The sequence below is a fragment of the Tamandua tetradactyla genome, chromosome 5, assembly GCF_023851605.1.
Source record: "Tamandua tetradactyla isolate mTamTet1 chromosome 5, mTamTet1.pri, whole genome shotgun sequence".
In the NCBI taxonomy this organism is placed as follows: Eukaryota; Metazoa; Chordata; class Mammalia; order Pilosa; family Myrmecophagidae; genus Tamandua; species Tamandua tetradactyla.
In genome coordinates this window covers 136,451,223-136,471,875 of record NC_135331.1, presented here as the reverse complement: position 1 = coordinate 136,471,875, position 20,653 = coordinate 136,451,223, and the positions used below count along the sequence as shown (strand labels likewise).

The 20,653-nt window shown below is 37.2% G+C and overlaps 1 non-coding gene across 1 annotated transcript; it reads right to left on the bottom strand.

The window, feature by feature from the left end:
- Positions 1-5,056: 5,056 nt before the first annotated feature.
- On the bottom strand, positions 5,057-5,163 carry LOC143685249 (U6 spliceosomal RNA). Its single transcript, XR_013176498.1, has one exon. It is a non-coding gene; the product is annotated as a U6 spliceosomal RNA (small nuclear RNA).
- Positions 5,164-20,653: the final 15,490 nt, after the last annotated feature.

The window sequence follows — 20,653 nt, the reverse complement described above, 5'->3', positions numbered from 1 at the left end:
AGAACACAGCGGTAGGAAGACATTGTCTGTATTTTAGAATCTCACCTACTCTTTGAGACCAAGTGAAGAAAGGCTTATTTTGTCCAGAACCTAAATTTTCTGTAGCACATAATCTAACTCAACCTGTCTACATAACTCATTTAAATAATCAAAACACAGGGAGCCCAGAATAAGAATGAGGGCCTTTAATCCTGTATAGCTTACTGTAATGCCTGGATATATCTTAGAATATATTAAGCAGATAATCGAAAAGTTATTGGCAAAGTCCCTTGGTGGATGAGAGAAAAAAATATGGAACTATTAAACTTTAACACCAGGGAAATACCTGATACTGTGTCAAACATTAGGGACACCCAAATCAATAGGCCAAACCCTTGATCTTGAGGCTTGCTCTTGTAAAGCTTATTAGGGTAGCTGAGAAGGTTAGCCCACCTATATGTATGTCTAAGAGTTAATTCTGGAGGACCTTTTCTGTTGCTCAGATGTGGCCTCACTCTCTGTAAGCCCAACTCTGTAAGTGAAAATCATTCCTCTTCTTCCTACATGGGACATGACAACCAGGGGTGACAGTCTCCTTGGCAGCATGGGAGATGACTCCCAGGGATGAGTCTGGACCTGATACTATGAGATCAACAAGAGGTTGCTCTTAAACAAGATTCAGTTAGACGTTGCTACCTATCACAACCGCCAAACCACAACCAAAACCATTCCAGCCAATCCTATGTTACACCTAGGGCAACATGTAAGATTCTACAGTGGTTCCATGCACTAGGGTAACTTTCCAGATACCCACAACTTCTGGATGGGTCCCTGGACAAGAAAAGCCCTGAAACCTAGAGGGCCCAGCCTCTCCATAACATCAGCTGGTTCCATCTCCATACCCCATATTAATGACAGCCCCTTCCAACATGAAAAAGTTTGAATGGGCATAGCCCAAATACCCCTAAAGAGAGGGATAGAAAGATCAAAGGTGATGGTGGAGTTATACACAGAAGGTAGGATTTAACAAACAAGTATAATGGCTGAATCATTAAATTTCTATTTCTTTTGATCTCCAGTATGCTAGAGCAGCTAGAAGTAAAACCTAAAATTGTGGAACTGTAACCCATACCAAACTCTGAAACCTGTTCTACAACTAATTGTGTTTTGAAATTTATTGCTTTTTTGTATATATGTTATATTTCACAAAAAAGAAAAAAAAGATAATTGTGATGATAAAAAAAAATTCATTCCTTCTAACCTCTAATGTTCTAGAGCAGCTAAATGGAAAAAACTGAGATGATTATAGAGTAGCCCATGAAAAACTCCAGGATCTGTCCTGAAACTAGCTGAAGAGTGCTTTGAAAACTGTTCTTTTTTCTTTCTTTGCTTTGTATATATGTTATATTATACAATAAAAAGTTTTTAAAAAATGAAGAGGAGTTCAAAATATTCAAAGATAAACAGAAACTGAGAGAGTTCATCAACAAAAGACCTCACCTACAAGAATTGCTAAAGGGAATTCTATAGGTTGAAAGGAAAAGTCAAGAGAGAGGAGCTTGGAGAAGAATGAAGAAATGAAGATTAGTAGAAGAGTAAGTGCAAAATCCAATATTGCTCTACCTTCAAAATACAATTCTAACCTTTAATTTGTATTAGAGTCAATATAATAGAAACAAGGTAGCTGGTTTGAAAGGATTATTAACCCTAGAAAAGCCATGTTTTAATCCTGATTCTCGTGGAGAGAATTCTTTTAATCCATATTCAGCACTACAGGTTGGAAATTGATTAGATTATCTCCACAGAGATATGACTCACCAATTGTGGATATTAACCTTGAATTAGAGGGAGATGTGACCTCCACCCATTCCAGGTGGGTCTTGATTACTTTACTGGAATTGTTTAAAAGAGGAACCATTTTGGAGAGAGCAGATCCATGAGAGCGATGAAAACTACCAGAGCCCACACAGAAAGAGATCTTTGGAGATGAAGAAGGAAATGCCCCTGGGGGAGCTTTATGAAGCAAGAAGCCTGGAGAGAAAGCTAGCAGATGTCACCATGGTCACCATGTGCCTTGCCAGTTGAGAGAGAAACCCTGAACTTCATTGGCTTTTCTTGAGTGAAGGTGTGCTGGTTGGAAAGGTTGTATGGACCCTAGAAAAGCCATGTTTTAATCTAAATCCCATTTCATGAAGGCAGAATAATCCCTATTCAATACTGCATGTTTGAAACTGTAACCAGATCATCTCCCTGGAGATGTGATTTAATCAGGAGTGGTTGTTAAATTGGATTAGGTGACGACATGTCTCCACCCATTTGTGTGGGTCTTGATAAGTTTCTGAAGTCTTATAAAAGAGGTAACATTTTGGAGAATGAGAAAGATTCGGAGAGAGCGGAGAATGCTGCAGCACAATGAAACAGAGAGTCCACAAGCCAGCAACATTTGGAGATGAAGAAAGAAAATGCCTCCCGGGGAGCTTCATGAGACAGGAAGCCAGGAGAGAAAGCTAGTAGATGATGCCGTGTTTGCCATGTGTCCTTTCAGCTGAGAGAGAAGCCCTGACTGTTCGCCATGTGCCTTCTCACTTGAGAGAGAAACCCTGAACTTCACTGGCCTTCTTGAACCAAGGTATCTTTCTCTGGATGGATGCCTTTGATTGGACATTTCTATAGACTTATTTTAATTGGGACATTTTCTCAGCCTTAGAACTGTAAACTAGCAACTTATTAAATCCCCCCTTTTAAAAACCATTCTGTTTCTGGTATATTGCATTCTGACAGCTAGCAAACTAGAACAGAAGGAAACCTCTTCTTGATACCTCAATGGGACATTTTAATAGACTTGCTTTAATTGGGATATTTTCATGGCCATAGAACTATAAACTTGCAACTTAATAAATTCCTCCTTTTACAAGCCATTCCATTTCTGGTATATTGCATTTTGGCAGCTAGCAAACAAGAACACAAGGAAAAGGCATTTTTACTAATAACAGACATCCAAAATATTAAGTGGTAAAGTGGAACATAAACAAGATTAAGAGGAGAAAAAGGGTTATCGAATGCAGAATGTGTATGCTATAAAAGCTAAGTTGGAATCTTTTCAAATTAGTAGATTATAGGTGTAGGCTGTATAATATAAAACTCAGGGTAACCATGAAAAAAGTATTTTAAAACTAATACAATGCAGAAATGCAAAAGGAACTAGTCAGAGACATCACAAAGATAAACTGTACAAAAAAGGAGATTGTGATTAAGGAAAAGAAAGACACAAAAAAAATGACCTAAAAAAAAGGATAAAGTAGCCGAAGTGGGTACTGCATTTACAGTAATACCACTGAAACAATGGATTAAACTACCCAGTCAAAAATCACAGATTGGCAGATTGAATTAAAAAATGCACGAGCCAACTATATGTTGTTTACAAGAGACTCACCTTAGACCCAAAGACACAAATTGGTTGAAATTAAAACGTTGGAAAAACTCATTCCATGCAAATATTAACCAAAAAAAGAGTTAGGGCAGCTGTACTAATATCAGAGAAAATAGTCTTTAAGTCAAAATCTATTGTAAGACACAAAGAAAGATACTATACATTAATAAAAGGGGTGATCCACAAAGAAGAAATAACAATCACAACTATTTACGCCCCTAATCAAAATGTCCCCAAATAGTGTAGTGTGATGGTGGCTCAATGGCAGAATTTTTGCCTGCCATGCGGGAGACCTGGATTTGATTCCTGGTGCCTGCACATGCAAAAAAAAAAAGTCCCAAAATACATAAGCCAAGCACTGACAAAACTGAAGAGAGAAATTGATAGTTCTGCAATAATAATTGGAGACTTCATTACACCACTGTCATCAATAGATAGAACATCTAGACAAATGATCAATAATGAAACAGAGAACTTGGATAATATGATAAATGAACTAGATCCTGTGCTGGTTTCAAACTGCTGTGTACCCCCAGAAAGCCATGTTCTTTAATCCTGATTCAATGTTGTGGGTGGGATCTTTTTAATTAAGTTGTTTCCATGGAGATGTGACCTACCCAATTGTAGGTGGGACCTTTTGATTAGCTAGTTTCCATGGAGCTGTGCCTCCACTTATTCAGGTGGGTCCCTTACTGGAGTCCTTTAAGAGGAAATTGTTTTGGAAAGAGTCAGCAGAGCCCACACAGCCAGAGATCTTTACAGATGCAGAAGGAAAACATCCCTGCAGAAGCATTATGAAATGAGGAGAGAAAGCTAGCAGACATCACCATGTGCCCTCCCAAAAGGCAGAGACAGCAGCCAGGTGCCTTCCCAGCAGACAGAGGGGCTTCAGACAGCAACAGCCTTTCTTGAGTGAAGGTAATTTCTTGCTGGTGCCTTAATTTGGACATTTTCATGACCTTAGAAGTGTAAACTTGCAACTTAATAAATTCCGTTTTTAAAAGCTGCTCCATTTCTGGTATATTGCCTTCTGCTTACAAACTAAGACAATCCCCTTGAGGGGCTGGGGAAATATGTGAAACTATTAAACTTCCCTGCTTGAGGAAGATCTAATATTCTTCTAAGTATTGGGGACTATTGATTTAATAGGCCAAGCCCTCTATTTTAGGGCTTGTCCTTATGAAACTTATTCCTGAAAAGGAGATTCTAAGACCACTTATAATTGTGACTAAGAGTCACCCTCAGAGAACCTCTTTTGTTGCTCAGATGAGGCTTCTCTTTCTAAGCCAACTCTGCAGGTAAACTCATTGCCTGCCCCCCAGTATGAGGGACGTGATTCCCAGGGGTGGAAATCTCCCTGGCAACATGGGACATGACTCCCAGAAATAAGCCTGGCCCTGGCATTTTGGGATTGAGAAAGACTTCATGACCACAAGGAGAAAGAGAAATGAAACAAAGTTTCAGTGGCTGAGAGATTTCAAATAGAGTCAAGAGGTCCTTCTGGAAGTTATTCTTATGCATTCTATAGATATCCCTTTTCGGTTTTTGGTGTATTGAAGTAATTAGAGGGAAAGGCCTGAAACCGTTGAATTATAATCCAGTAGCCTTAATTCTTTTTTTTTTTTTAATTTTTTTTTTTTGCTTAGGATAAATATGGAACGCTTCACGAATTTGCGTGTCATCCTTGCGCAGGGGCCATGCTAATCTTCTCTGTATCGTTCCAATTTTAGTATATGTGCCGCCGAAGCAAGCACCCAGTAGCCTTAATTCTTGAAGATGATTGCATGACTATATAGCTTTTAAAGTGTGACTGTGATTGTGAAAACCTTGTGACTGATACTCCCTTTATGCAGTGTATGGACAGATGAGTAAAAAGTATGGATAAAAAATAAACAAATAATAGGGGGACAAAGGTTAAAATAAAACAGGTAGAGGGAAATACTAGTGTCAATGAGAGGTAAAGGGTATGGTATATATGATTTTTTCTTTTTTCTTTCTTTTTCTGGAGTGATGCAAACATTCCAAAAAATGATCATGGTGATGAATACACAGCTATGTGATGCTATTGTGAGCCGCTAATTGTACACTATGTATGGAATGTTTGTATGTAAAAAATGTTTGTATGTTAAGATTTAGCAATAAAAATATTTTAAAAAGAAAAAAATGTAATGCATAGTGTTCTTCTGATATTTGGGGGGCTGAAGTTTCCCTCTTACATAATGAAATCTTCATGTTTTGGTATTAGGAACAATACTAACATTTTTATGTTTTTCATTTTTATTTAAAGCTCCTTAAGTATATCACTCACTCTGAGCATGTGAATGTGGCAGGTATTTATCTGGGGTGGAGGACAGAAGTCCACCTACACACAGACTCTTGTACAGTCATATAGGCTTCTCCACACAGGTCTGATTGAAGTTCTACTTCCTCTAGGAACATCCAGGATAGTGACTGAAGCACCTGCAAGAGTCTTACTCCCAGGTTTATCTGGATAGAATAAGGTTGCACAGGGAGTGCCTAGCAGTCAGACAAGTCTTGTTGGAACCCACAAAAGGGAGCAACAAACATCCCTTATCTTTAAAAGACAGTCAAGATAAGAAAAACTAAGCAGCTCCTTCCCCATCAATGCTGTAGATGCATGCAGGAGGGAGAGACAGACAGAAGAAAAGCAGACATTTATAAAATGGTAATGTTTATTTTGACAATAGAGGTATCTTACAAAAATATAATCTGATTTTTTTAAATGGTAGAAGGGGGAAGAGATATAGGAATTCAGAGGAAAAACACAACATCACTGTGATTAGTAATCAAAATTGACAAGGTAAAAAGGTAAATTTTTCAGGAATGATATTTTATTAAAGTTTTGATATTTGATAGTTGGTGATTTGGAACTCTGAATTGTAGTATTTGGAAAAAGAAATATATCTTACTATATAATCATATAAACAAACCCATTTCAATAAATAGAGATAATAATAATAATAATAGTAATCGGTCCAAAACATCCTGAGGGAATCTCACAGGGTGAAAATAATGACAGTACTTTTTTGGGTGGAGGGGAGCATAAAGGGCAGGAATCAAACCCAGGTCTCCTGCGTGGCAGGCAAGCATTCTACCACCGAACCACCCATGCACCCAATAATGATAATACTTTATATTATCACCTTACAATTTTTAAAGTATTTTCACTTATATATCTCATTTGATCCTAGTATCAGTTTGTGAGATAGGAGGCATAACTTTTTCCATCATTTTTCATGTATGAGATTGAAGCCTACAGCAGTTGAGTGACTTGTTCTAGGTTATATGGCTGGAAAGTAGCAAAACTAGAACAAGAACTCCAGAGTTTTCCTTCTCAGTCCATTTTTATTTCTGATAGAATAATTATTCATAGCTCTAGTTTCAGTAATGAAAATAGCAACTAATTTCCATAGTTGAGTAAAGCTTGTCCATAAATAGCTATAATTCAAAGCATTTATCCATATTACATTGAAGCCTCTTATGATTGTCCCTTTTCATGCACTGTTAAAATAATGTGAAACAACTCAATAGGCAACTAAACTTACATATTTCCTTTGGATTCTCTGGGTGGTTCTCTTCAATCATAGTTTGGTTTGCAGATGGCTGAGTGTACTATTTGAAGATGACCACTTCCACCTACCCTACCTTTTGATCCAGTTCCACCAAGAGTTGGTTTCATAACTACCTATATATTGCAGAACCTTTGACCTTGCTTTAAATCTGTCTCAGTGATTTTCAATGAGTCTATTTAATTCACCCTGGAAAGGGCAGATTTAGGGTGCCAAGAACATATCATGAGTCCAGCCTGGAGAAAGATGTATGCAAGGACATCCTTAGGTTTATTCTTTTACCCACCTGCTTCCTAGATCTGTTCCTTTCCATACAGGCTCAGGAGAAAATGTGCAGGTGGTTTAGACTGGGAATTCTATCATTGTTCACACCTTCCTTGAGAAGGCAATACATGCATTGGTAGGACTGTAGGATCTCCAGAAGCCATGGAAACTTCAGATGTGATGTAATTCCACGGTGAAGTTTTTGCTTAACTTAAAACTTTTTTGGTCATTTGGTTCCCTTGTTAATGAGAAAAGGCCAATCCCTAACATTTGTGAACCAGGGTAAGAAGAAAAACTGAGGCTGACAATCCATGTGTCTAAATATTTGAATACTATAAGTCAGGCTAACAATCTGTAAAGTAAAATATGCTCTTTCCTCCTACTGCAACAATACATCCATAATGACAAAATTGAAATACATGTACAAAGCTACTTTTAAAAAATAACTTATTGAAACAATTCACATGCCACACAATTCATCCATTTAAAGTGTATGATTCAATGGCTTTTAGCATATTCACAGTTATTTATCAGTCACCGCAATCAATTTCAGAACATTTTCATTAGCCCCAGAAAGAACTCCTCACTCCCTAACTGCCTCTCTACCAATCTCTTACTCCCCAACCTTGACCCCTAGTCAACCCTGTATCTACTTTCTGTCTCTGTAGATTTGCCTACTCTGTATATTTAATATAAATGAATCATACCATATGTGGTCCTTTGTAACTGGCTCCTTTCACTTAGCATTAATGTTTTCAAGGTTCATCCATGGTGCAGCATGTATCAGTACTTCATTTCTTTTTTAAAAGCATTTTTTTTAATTAGAGAAGTTGTATGTTTACAGAAAAATTGTATAGAAAATACCGCATTTCCCTACCACCCCACATTATCAACACTTTGCATTGGTGTGATAATTTGTCCATAAAGGACATTTTTATAATTGTGCTATTGCACACTATTATAATTGTATGTAATTGTACTATTACATACATACAAGTATAAGTATACTGTAGGGTTCATGGTGTTGCACAGTCCTACATTCCATCATTTGTTACTCTAGTAACATATATGTGACCTAAAATTTCCCCCATTTTATATACATATAATTCAGTGTTGTTAATTATACTCACAATGTTGTGCTACCCTCATCACCGTCCATTTCCAAAACTTTACAATCAACCCAAATAGAAATTCTGGACAAATTAAGCATCATTTCCCCATTCCCTACCATCAACCCAGCCCCTGGTAACCTATATTCTAGATTCTAATTCTATGAGCTTGCTTTTCTAATTATTTCTTATCAGAGAGATCATGCAATATTTGTCCTTTTGTGTCTGGCTTATTTTACTCTTGAAAGACATGTTTTCAACAAAGTAGACAATAGACTTTTACTTCAAGTTTTCTTGTTGACAAATGCAAAAGGGAAAACTACCAACCCACAGTATTCCTAAGATAGAAACACCCAGTTTCTCAGGAGGAAAAATGCAATTCTATTTGGTTTTATGTTAAAACCGGACATCTTTTCTTTCTAACCTGAAGTACTCTGACTTATCCCTTCAAAACCAAAGGCAGTTTGTTTTTGTTTTTAGTCTGTTTTTTTAAGTCTCTGTGGAAGGTTTCAAAAAGCCAGGTTGTCAGGAGGGATTTGAAAGAGGTATGTGCTTCATTAGAATGGAAAGAGGAAATCACAGATACATACAGGAGGGCATGGGAACTGTACCTCTAACAGAATAGAAGGAAATGGAAGAATCAAATAGCAACAGAAATAAAACGAAAACAGATGCTAGGAATGGGAGAAGATGAAAATAGAGATAAAGCAATACAGGGATTGAAGTGCATTTTCCAATGAAGAACTCTTGCATTTTACTGTTTATAACAAAGGTTAAATCATTGAAAGGGAAATTTATCTTATTAGAAAATTCAATTAATAGAATGAACACTGGAATAGTTTTTTCATTATAAAATTAACAAGTGAATTGAATCACTGAGTTGAATTAAAACATTGTATTCTTCATCACTTTGAAACCTACCTTGCTAACTGCTTGAAAAAAACACTCAACCTATTTCAACCATTGCTGAAACTTGTGGGTAAATCCAGAGTTCATTAAGTTTACTAAAAATGTTTGGTAAATAAAAACTCATGACAAACTTCATAATTGCTATATTCAAGGAAATCCAAAGGAAGAAAATAATTTGAATATATGTAATTTATTGGATCAAATTTGATGAGCATGAGTTTTTCAATCTTAATACCTCGATACATACACTTTTTAAGATCAGACCCTTCACTTTTGTATAAAATTCTCACTTATCTGCAACCTCCCACCCCCAACTTATTTCCTATAACTCCATTTTTTTTTTTTTTTTTTTTTTTTTGGTATAGGTAGGAGCCAGGAATTGAACCTAGGTCTCTGGCATGGCAGGTGAGAATTCTGCCACTAAGCCACCATTGTACTACCCTAACCCCGTACTTTTTTGAGAATAAAATCGAGTGTTTTTCATACCACATTGCCTCCTTCAACAACTTTATTTTCTCTTTGAAATAGTTCACATCAGTCAATTTCATATCTAGGGCCAATGAGTGTTCTTTGTAGAAAAACGTCTTTGTAAAATGGGAAGTGTTGTCTTGGACAGGGCATATATAGATTGCAGGGTTTTGGCGAGTGAAATAGGACCTAAATGTTGATAAAATTCTCAGTAGTTGTAAAGCTAAAGAAGAAAGTGAAAGAGACACTGTGCCCTCATACGCTGCTGAGGAGACCATCTTACCGACAAACCAAGGCAAGTCTGTAAGTAACGAGGCCTATCTGGTGCAGCTACCATAATTGATCAGCAAACTCAGAAATTTTATTAAATTGCAAAGGATGAATTAGACTCAGTAACATTTCTTGAATTGTTAGTAAGACTCTGGTCCAGAATAATACAAGAGATTTCCAAATGAGGAATGACAAGTGAATTAACGTTCGGCACCAATCTCCACAAAATTATGAAATTACTGGGTTCTTAGTCAATTTCTGGTGGTATGAATTTATCTATTATTATTTTTAAGTCTAGAATAAATGTAGCACAGGACAAAAAAGGAAAGCAAGCACAGGACATATTATTTCAAAAACATTTTAATAAATCCTTGTTAGTAGATTGCTCATTTCACTGGTAGTATTTTCATTTGGCATTTTCTGTCTACAATAGATTTTTTTTAACTTTTTTTATTGTATAGTATGACATATACAAAGCAAAGAAATAAAAAAAGCAATAGTTTTCAAAGCACTCTTCAAAAAGTGGTTACAGGATAGATCCCAGAATTTGTCATGGGCTACTATACAATCCTCTCATATTTTTTCTTCTAGCTGCTCCAGAATATAGGAGGCTAGTGGGCTTAAATACATTTTTATCATCACAATCGACTTTTTTCCTTCCTTTTTGTGAATAATAACATATATACAAAAAAGCTATAAATTTCCAAGCACAGCACCACAATTAGTTGTAGAACATATTTCAGACTTTGACATGGGCTACAATTTCATAATCTTAGATTTTTACTTCTAGCTGCTCTAAAATACTGGAGACTAAAAGAAATATTAATTTAATGATTCAGCATTCATATTCATTTGTTAAGTCCTATTTTCTATGTATAATTCACCATCACCTTTGATCTCTCTATACCTCTCATTGGGGTTGTTTGGGTTATGGCAATTGTAAATTTTGATATTGGAAGGGTCTGTCACTAATATGGGGTAGGGAGATGGAACTATCTGATGTTCTGGAGAGGCTGGGCTAGGTTTCAGGACTTATCTGGACCAGGGACCCATCTGGAGGTTGTAGGTTTCTGAAAAGTTACTCTAGTGCATGGAACTCTTAAGGAATCTTATATATTGCCCTAGAAATTCTTTAGGATTGGCTGGAATGGTCCTGGTTGGGGGTTGGTAGGTTATGATAGGTAGCAAGGTGTACCTGAATCTTGCATGAGAGCAACCTCCAGAGTAGCCTCTTGACTCTATTTGAACTCTCTCTGCCACTGACACTTTATCAGTTACACTTCTTTCCCCCGTTTTGGTCAGGATGAAATTGTTGATCCTATGGTGCTTGGGTCTGGATTCATTCCTGGGCGTCCTCTCCCACATCGGCAGGGAGACTTTCACCCCTGGATGTCATGTTCCACCTAGCGTGGAGGGCAATGATTTCACTTGCGGAGTTGGGCTTAGAGAGACTGAGGCCACATCTGGGCTACAACAGAGGTCCTCCAGAAGAAACTCTTAGGCTTCTATGCTATCTACATAAGCTTCACAAGAGTAAGCCTCATGATTGAGGGCATGGCCTATTGATTTGGGTGTCCCTAAAGTTTGACACAGTATCAGGCGATTCCCTGATGGTAAGGTTTAATAGTTCTATAGTCTTTCTCCCTGCCCTCAGGGGACTTTGCCAATACTTTTTGATTATCTGGTTAATATACTCTAGGATGTTTCCTGCCTGAACTCTTTTGTCCCACCTCCTTCCTAGTGAGTTTGTTGAGTTTGCCTTTCATCAAACTGTACAGTTTGGGACTCAAAACCTTCAGTTACATTCACCACCAATCTGATGGGGCTCGTTGCATTCCCAATTTGGAACATTATGATTAGTATAATTATTTTCATTTTTTAAGTGAGCTTCAAATCCCTCATCTATTTTCCTTGGTAAGACTCTCTGACCAGGGTCACTATTAACTATTTTAGATTAAAATACAGAATCCAAACCCCAAATCCAAAAACCCCTTCTACCCTCCCAACTATTATCTCTTTATTGTGATTTTTTTTTAATGTGATTTTTAAAGGGTCTGAAGTTGGAGTTATTTCCCAGGAATTGGACTGCATTGTTGGGTACGTATTATCCGGCTCAGGTACTGGTCCTTTCACTCAGGTGTAATGAGTCCAGCCTTTGCTGTCCAGATGGCCATCTTGGTTGTCAACAGAACTTGATAGGGTCATTCCCAGGCTGGATGGAGTTTAGACTCTCCATGATTTGATGAGGACCCTACTGCTGGGTTGGTGTTGATGGACAGCAAATTCAAGAGGTGGGGTCTGGGTCAGCAAGCCAAGGTGCCTGAGGGATGACAGTAGAGGACAAAGCCAGTACATAATTCTTAAGGAAGAGGTCCTCTGCAAGGTCAGCTACTGATGTGGTCCGTCTCAAGGCAAAATTCTCCTCAGGCTCGGGACATGCAAAACTCAGAACAAGTTACTTACTTGGTCTGCTCAGAGAGTTGTCAGGTCACTGTGAGGCAGATTTTCCCTTCCCCTTTTCTCCATCACAATCAGCGAATCCAAGTTTCTGGTCTTGGGTCCTTCTGGCTACTGATTGTGGAGAAGAAAATAATGTACTGATGATCTTCTAAGAATGGGCACCCAGCCAATAAATGATGGCTGGTCTACAATAGATTTTTTATTTTAAAAAGAACAACCAGGAAGTTAGTGTGCTATAATGGAAAGCATCCTAGATCAGGAATCAGAAGGCCTCAATTCTATTTTTATCTCTGACCCTTAACTTGTATGAGCATGGACAAGCCACTAGCAATCACTTGCCTCAATTTCCATATTGATCGATGAAGATAATATGTTCCCCATCTACCTCAAACAATTGTTGTGTAGGCCTATTGAGATAATGAATATTAAATTATGTTTAAAAGCATGGTGATTTTTAACAACTGAAATAATTCACTACCAATAAACCTACTTAAAATGGACGAGAATACATTCTCCATTGGAAATTGAAAAGATTAATAAAAGATACTGCAATATATTTCCGTTCATTAATAATTTAATTGATTATCCACTGATAGTATTCTAAAATTTTCTTTGTGTACCAAAAGGAAATATCCACTGCTAATTATTTCTTTCATAGAAAAAGATTATAATCATCGAGGTATTCTATGCTGTATTCTTGAGTTGAGATACCTCTTCTAATACCAAAATAATTTCAAAGGATGTTACAGTTTTGGCTGCCATAAGTTTTCTTTAAATAACTTAAACTTATTCATTGTTTTTATTATTCTTATAAATAACATGAGCCATATTCTATAATTTTTAAGTTAGATACTTGATTAATATTATTTTCTCTCTCATAGTGTTATTGATGGATGTTCTGGGAAAGGAGAATATAAATTTCTTCTAAAATTTTCTCTCTCCCCTCATAGCAAATACTTCTCTGCCTTCTTCCTATATCATGCTTTCCATTCAGCCATTTCAAAGCAGCTGAGAGAAATATACAACTCGTCTTCAAGTAAATCTTGTAAGTAGGAGGGTCTAAGATGTGCTGCATAGCAATTTTCACCCACCCATAAGAGACTTGGATAACAGTCCCCAAAAGAAGTCTTGATACGGAGCAGCATTGCAAAGGACAATATATACAGATGCTCACATTTTGATGGGAACAACTAGGAAAGAAAAGGGAGAAAGTCTTAGAAAAACATTCCTATACAGTAGAATGAGTTACTTAAGTGTAGGGATTATATCCTATTCATCTTTTTTTTTCATATCTTTATTTATTTAGATGTTTAGGCACTCACAGTAGATTTTTACAAGCTAGTGAACACTGACAAATTATTTCTCCCACAAAACTGCAACCACACATTCCCAGATAGTATAAATATATGGTTGAACTAAAATTAATACACATCACCATTTATCAGTTACATAATAGACAATTATCAGGTATCTAAATATTAAGCTACATAGCTCAAAAGGCTTATTAAATATTAGATGTTTGCTGAATCATTAGCAGAAACTTACTTTTCCTTTTGTAAGAGAGAATGGGAAGAGAAGGAAAAAAATTAAACTTCAAACATAAATAGTTGCTAACTTCCAATAGATATGGAAAAAATTAAAAGAATTTCAGAAATTTTGTTATTATAAATTATTGTATCTAATATAATAAAGTACCTTTGACTTTAAAAAATATTTACTTACTAAGTTAAACAGCACATTCTACATATTTTACAAAAGACAAAAGCAACATTTTACTAAAAATATTTAATAGCCTATTCCATTTATTTGTTAGGCCATCCCAGTTAAGTTGCACTCAAAAGGGCCTTCAGGACCTACTCTGGCCCTATCTCGTATATACAATTTCCATTTTAGAATACAGTGCTGCTGCGCACGCCCAACTTTATGGCTTGGTGGGTTAGACAACACCCAGCTCATGGACCTGAGGAAACTCAGGTCTCATGGTAACTTGGTGGCCAACGGTTAAGCGTTCAGTCTCTACTAAGGCCCAGTAGCAGGCCAAAAGCTGTTTCTCAAAAGGAGAGTAGTTATCTGCAGCAGATGGTAAGGCCTTACTCCAAAATCCTGAGGATCTGTGTTGGGATTCTCCTTTAGGGGCCTGCCAAAGGCTCCAGACAGCATCTCTGTTTGCCACTGACACTTCCAGCACCATTGGATCTGCTGGATCATACAGCTCAAGTGGCGAGCAGCTTGTACAGCAGCCTGGACCTATTGCAGAGCCTCCTCTTGTTCAAGTCCCCACTCAAAATTAGCAGCTTTTCTGGTCACTCGATAAACGGTCCAGAGTAGCACACCCAAATGAGGAATATGTTATCGCCCAAATCCAAAGAGACCATCTAGGTGTTGTGCCTCTTTTTTGGTCATATGAGTGGCCAGATGCGGTAACTTATCCTTCACCTTAGAAGGGATATCTCGACATACTCCACTCCTGGTACCAAGATGTATTAGTTAGGGTTCTCTAGAGAAACAGAATCAACATGGAACACTCACAAATATAGAATTTATGAAAGTGTCTCATGTGACTGTGGGAATGCAGAGTCCAAAATCCACAGGGCAGGCTGTAAAGCCGACTGTTCAATGGAGGGTCTGGATGAATTCTACAGGAGAGGCTCGCCGGCCGAAGCAGAAAGAGAGCCTATCTCTTCTGATTCTCCTTAAAAGGCTTCCAGTGATTACATGGAGCATCATTTATTGCAGAAAACACGCCCCTTGGCTGATTACAAATGGAATCAGCTGTGGATGCAGCTGACATGATAACGATCTTATTCTATGAAATTTTTTCATTGCAACAGACAGGGCAGCACTTGCCCAACCAGACAAACAGGTACCACCACTTGGCCAAGTTGACACGTGAAACTGACCGTGACACCAACCATTGTAAAGTTCAAACACTAAAACACTTTCTTTAAAGACTTAGATGACTGTCACATTACTTCTTCCAATACCATAAAAAAAAATAAAATTAAGTTGGAAGAAGTGGGACGGACACATGAAATCTTTATGGGCTCAGAAAGAATATATTCGGTATTTTTTATCTTCTGGATCTGTATCTGAAACTCTAAGGGCAAGATTACTTCACAACTAGACACATGAAGGGAAGGAACTAGATAGCAATTTGTAATCATGAATATGATCTCATTCTCTCTCTCACACACACATAATTAATTTTCATTTGAAAACGGAAGATGGTAGAAAAATTAGCATTCTAAAATATCTTAAAATCTATCTGGACCATTTATTAGTGTGGAGCCGAAATTGGGTTTATTATGCTAAGATACTAATTTTAGCATATACTTTTATTGTTTCAGCCCGAATTAGCAAACTGGTAGTTCTTAGGTTCAATTCAGTCCATAGGCATGTTTTACGTGGTACATATGTGTTGTTTGGTTTGTTTGTTTGCTCATCCACAAAAATAGTTTTTAAAATATTAGCCCTTGATCCCTTGATATGCTTAACTTTCTTTAGCAATGAAAAATATTAAATGAGCTAAAACATTTGACTCATCATATAATTTTATGACTAAATTGTTAAATTAATTGCTTACGTCCAATGAAGTTCAAAAGGCAGAGCAACAATGTAAGAATAGAAAAAGCTTAATGTTAGAAATATCTATGAATTCAATGAAACAAAATAATATTAATAATAAAGGGAAATAATATACTTAGATGCAAATACTAGCTATCCATGACTGTTACGGTAGTAGGCTGTCGCTATCTAACCTGTCAAATAGTGATAAGTGCTGTGAAGAAAAGCAAAGTAGGGAAGGGGAACAGAAAATCAGGAGTTAGGGATTTGGGTGGGAAGAACTTCATGATTCAATTTAATTTCCAGGAAAAGCTTCACCAAATAGGGGGAAAAGGCTTTGGAAAAGGCTTAAAGGAAAGGAAGGAGCCATAATTCAAGACCTTGCTTAGGTCTGATTTTCTTCAACTTAGAGTCATGTGCTTCTGTATTCAATTGAGACCAACATGAGTCCTAGAACCCAAGAGAGCAGTTTTTTTTTAATTGAGGGGTTGTAAATTTCCTATAACCTGAGAATTCTGTGTTCACCACTGTAACAAACTTTTTCTTGTGATCCATGTTTTATTATATATATTTTTAAAACAAGGCACAAAATCAATGCAATACATTACTTTCCCCCCTGCAATTGTTTTTAAGAGGGTATGTATGATGAGGTGTATATTTGCATATGAGAGAGATATTGGAGGTTGATTGGGGTGGGGTGGGGCTTGATATCCCAGTCGTAATTTGTTATGTGTCTATTAAAAGACATCTCGGGCAGGCCACGTGGCTCAGTGTCAGAGTTCTCGCCTGCCGTGCTGGAGACCTGGGTTCAGCTCCCAGTGCCTGCCCATGTTAAAAAAAAAAAAAAAGACATCACCCTCTCTTACAGCCTTGCTTTTTTTCATATTTAGTCTTGACATAGAAGCCAATACTCTAAGAGGCATAAAAAGGCATTTAATCTCCCTTACGTTGCTTTGTTCTTGTGATTTTCAGAATTCTCTCTTATCATTGCTGTTTAGCAGCTTGATTACAATATGCTACAGAGGTGTCTATTTGGGTTTATCTTATTTGGAGTTCACTGAGCATCTTAGATGTGTATATTCAGGACTTTTTTTAAATTTGGGAAGTTTTCAGCCATGATTTATTGGACTATTCTCTCTGCCCCTTTCTATTTTTTTCTCATTCTAGGACTCCCATAATACACATACGGCTACACTTGATAGTGTCTCGTAGGTTCCTCAGGGTCCATTCATTTATCTTCATTCTGTTTTCCTTCTGCTCCGCATAGTGGATGATTTCAATTATATTATCTTCAAGTTCACTGAATCTTTCTCCTACAACTTTAATCTGCTGTTGAACCCCTCCAGGTAATTTTTAATTTCTGTTACTGTGATCTTCAGCTATGTTTGTTCTTTTTCATAATTTTCATCTCTCTATTGATATTCCCTTTTTGTTCAGCTATCATTTTCCTGATTTCCTTTAGTTCTTTGTCCATGTTTTTCTTTAGGCCTTTGAGAATATTTAGGATTATTTTTAGAAGTTTCTTTCTAATAAAGTATCAGTGGCTGAGAGATGCTTCAAATAGAGTCGAGAGGCTACTCTGGAGGTTACTCTTAGACAAGCTTCAGTTAGACATTGCTACCTATCACAACCTGCCAAACCCCAACCAGAACCATTCCAGCCAACTCTAAATAATATCTATATCTGTATCTATCTATCTATCTATCTATAATATATACAAGATTCCACAGGGTTCCATGCACTAGAGCAACTTTCCAGAAACCTACACCCTCCAAATGGGACCCTGGAACAGATACGTCCTGAAACCTAGAGGGCCCTGCCTCTCCATAACATCTGATAAGGGTGGACCACGGCGGCTCAGCAGGCAGAGTTTTCACCTGCCACGCCAAAGATCCAGTTTCAATTTCCGGTGCCTGCCCATGCAAAATAATAATAATACTAAAAAAATAATGAAACATCAGATAGTTTCATCTCCCTACCCAGTATTAGTGACAACCCCTTTCAACATGAAAAAGTTAAAATGGCCATAGCCCAAACACACCTAAAGAGAGGGATAGAAAGTTCAAAGATGATGATGGAGTTATACAGAGAAGATAGGATTTAACAAAGGAATATGATTGCTGAATCATTAAATTGATATCTCTTTTAGCCTCCAGTATCTTAGAGCAGCTAGAAGTAAAGCCCTAAAATTGTGGAATTGTAACCCATGTCAAACTCTGAACTATGTTCTACAACTAATTGTGGTGCTGTGCTTTGAAATGTATTGCCTTTTTATATTAATGTTATTTTTCACAAAAAGAAAGAAAAAAAAGTCGATTGTGCTGATAAAAAAATATTTAAGCCCTCTAGTCTTCTATATTCTGGAGCAGCTAAAAGGAAAAATCTGAGAGGATCATACGGTAGCTGATGACAAACTCTGGGATCTGTCCTGTAATTATTTGTTGAAGAGTGTTTTGAAAACTATTGCTTTTATATTTCTTTGCTTTGTATATATGTTATGCTATTTTAAAAAAAGTTTCTTTGTGGTCCTCCTTATCAATGGTTTCTAATGCTTTAATTTTCCCCTTCGTCTGGGCTGTCACTTCCTGTTTCTTCATATGTTTTATAATCTTCTGCTGAAACTTAGAAAATTTCAATATTTTGTCACTAAAAATTTATACTATGAGGCATTTTTCATCATGCTTATATCCAGCTCATGTTATGACAGAGATTTACTTGAATGCCAAGAGCTAACAAAAAAAGAGAAAGAAAACACCTTTTGCAGTTTCTGCAGATTGACCTGCTATCAATTTCAACAAGTGGTCTCTTTGTAGGGATTGTCAATACAATGAGTTTAGAGAATAGCTAAAGACCAAAGCATAGGGGCCCCCTGATCCTTCCTGCACATGAGTCTTGTCTTGAGCATATGTGTGTGGTCAAGGGAAATCCCCCATTTGTGCATATGAAAGTGTCCCCTCTTCCTGTGGTAATAGTTTGCTCACAGTCCCGGCTACAGGCTACAGCCAACAATTCCTTACCCCCAAACAGCCACTTGACTGGTGTTCTTAGCTGAACTTGGTGAGCTGTTTTGTACATGCAGGAATTCTGGGACAGTGAGTTCCTCAGGACACCACCAGACAGATTGGGTAGACATACTTTCTCCTAGCATGTGTAGGAGGGTTACTCTGCTCCCTCTGGAACCAGGACAGGGATCCACAGTGGGAGCATTGGCCAGCTCTGTGCTAGGTTGATGAGAAGTGGGGGAGAGACAAACCAGGGCACCAGGAGATCCTACTGCTTTTAAGTAGCCTTTTTCTTGATTTAGTGCTAGCCCTCTTCTACAATTTTTAAACATTTTAATGGAGCTTTGAAAAACATATTTTTGCCAGTTCTTACTGATTGTTCAAAGCTTCTGTGGGGGAATGGAGCCCTGAAGTTTCTCACTCATCTTTCTCATAATTTTTTTTGATAACTGTGAGTATCCTATTTTATATTCAATCCACACCAAAGACCGTTTTTTCCCTATGATCTCAGAATTTTCCAGATACTATGAATGCTATTATTTGGTTTTGTTCTGTCATGAGGCCAATAAAATCTTGGTTAAAAGGCTGTCATGCTAGTGAGTGCACAGTGGCCTCCTTCCCTTTGCACCAGGGTAAGCATGTTTTGTCCCTGGTCAGGAATTGGTATTTATAAACTGCTTGTGAATTGATATTCAGACGGTTAGCCTCTATACCACATAGTGCTCTGAGAGGGTAAGTTCTAGGGCTCTTGGTCTTGGTGTATGTTTGGACAACCCATAAATGCAAATAAACCTACTACTCTTCCAGGTGGAGAGTGAAAGAGGTGATGGAAGTGTAACCGCTTCTCCTAACATACTTGTCATCGCTTGACTAGCATTTTCTTATATGTGATTGGCGCCCCCTAGTGAATAGAGGAACTTAAATTGGCCTCTCCTATAGAAGGAGAGTCTGGGGTAATAGTATTTTAAGCCATTTCAACAATTTCACACTGTATAAAACATGTAAAAATATTGAGATTGTGTGCATGTGTATAGGGGGGAGGGTGTGAGTATCTTCTCCCTACACAGCATTTAAAGATTCCATCATACAGAAGTGCCGATCTGTATTCCAGGGGAAGTTCAAGCTAATCTGCTAAAATCATCAAGGTAAATGGTTGGATAGTTGATCTTCATCTAGTCTCCAAAGGGAGAAACTTGTGTGGATGGTTTTTTCTGTTTTTTAAATAGGTACTAGAAACTGCCTGATACTCTTTGGGACTGGGATTTAAGAAACCATAATTTTAACCCAGAAAACTTTAATCTGACACATATATTTGTTAAACTAACAAATTATATTTTATTTGGTTAATTTCAAGAATAGACAATTTAGGGAAGACTGTTTGCTTGAGTTATACAATAAATCAGTTACTTTTAATTATCTTCTCTACCCAGAGCACCTGCCATTTACAACAGTGTTTATGTTCTGAAGGGAGGATAAATTATAATTTTGCATCATCATAAATATTTATTACTGTTTATAGCACTGGGTTAGGTCTTCAACAAGGAGCCAAAAATAATTTTTATTCTCTGGGATGCTTCCAGTATAAAATATAGTCAAAGAATATATAAC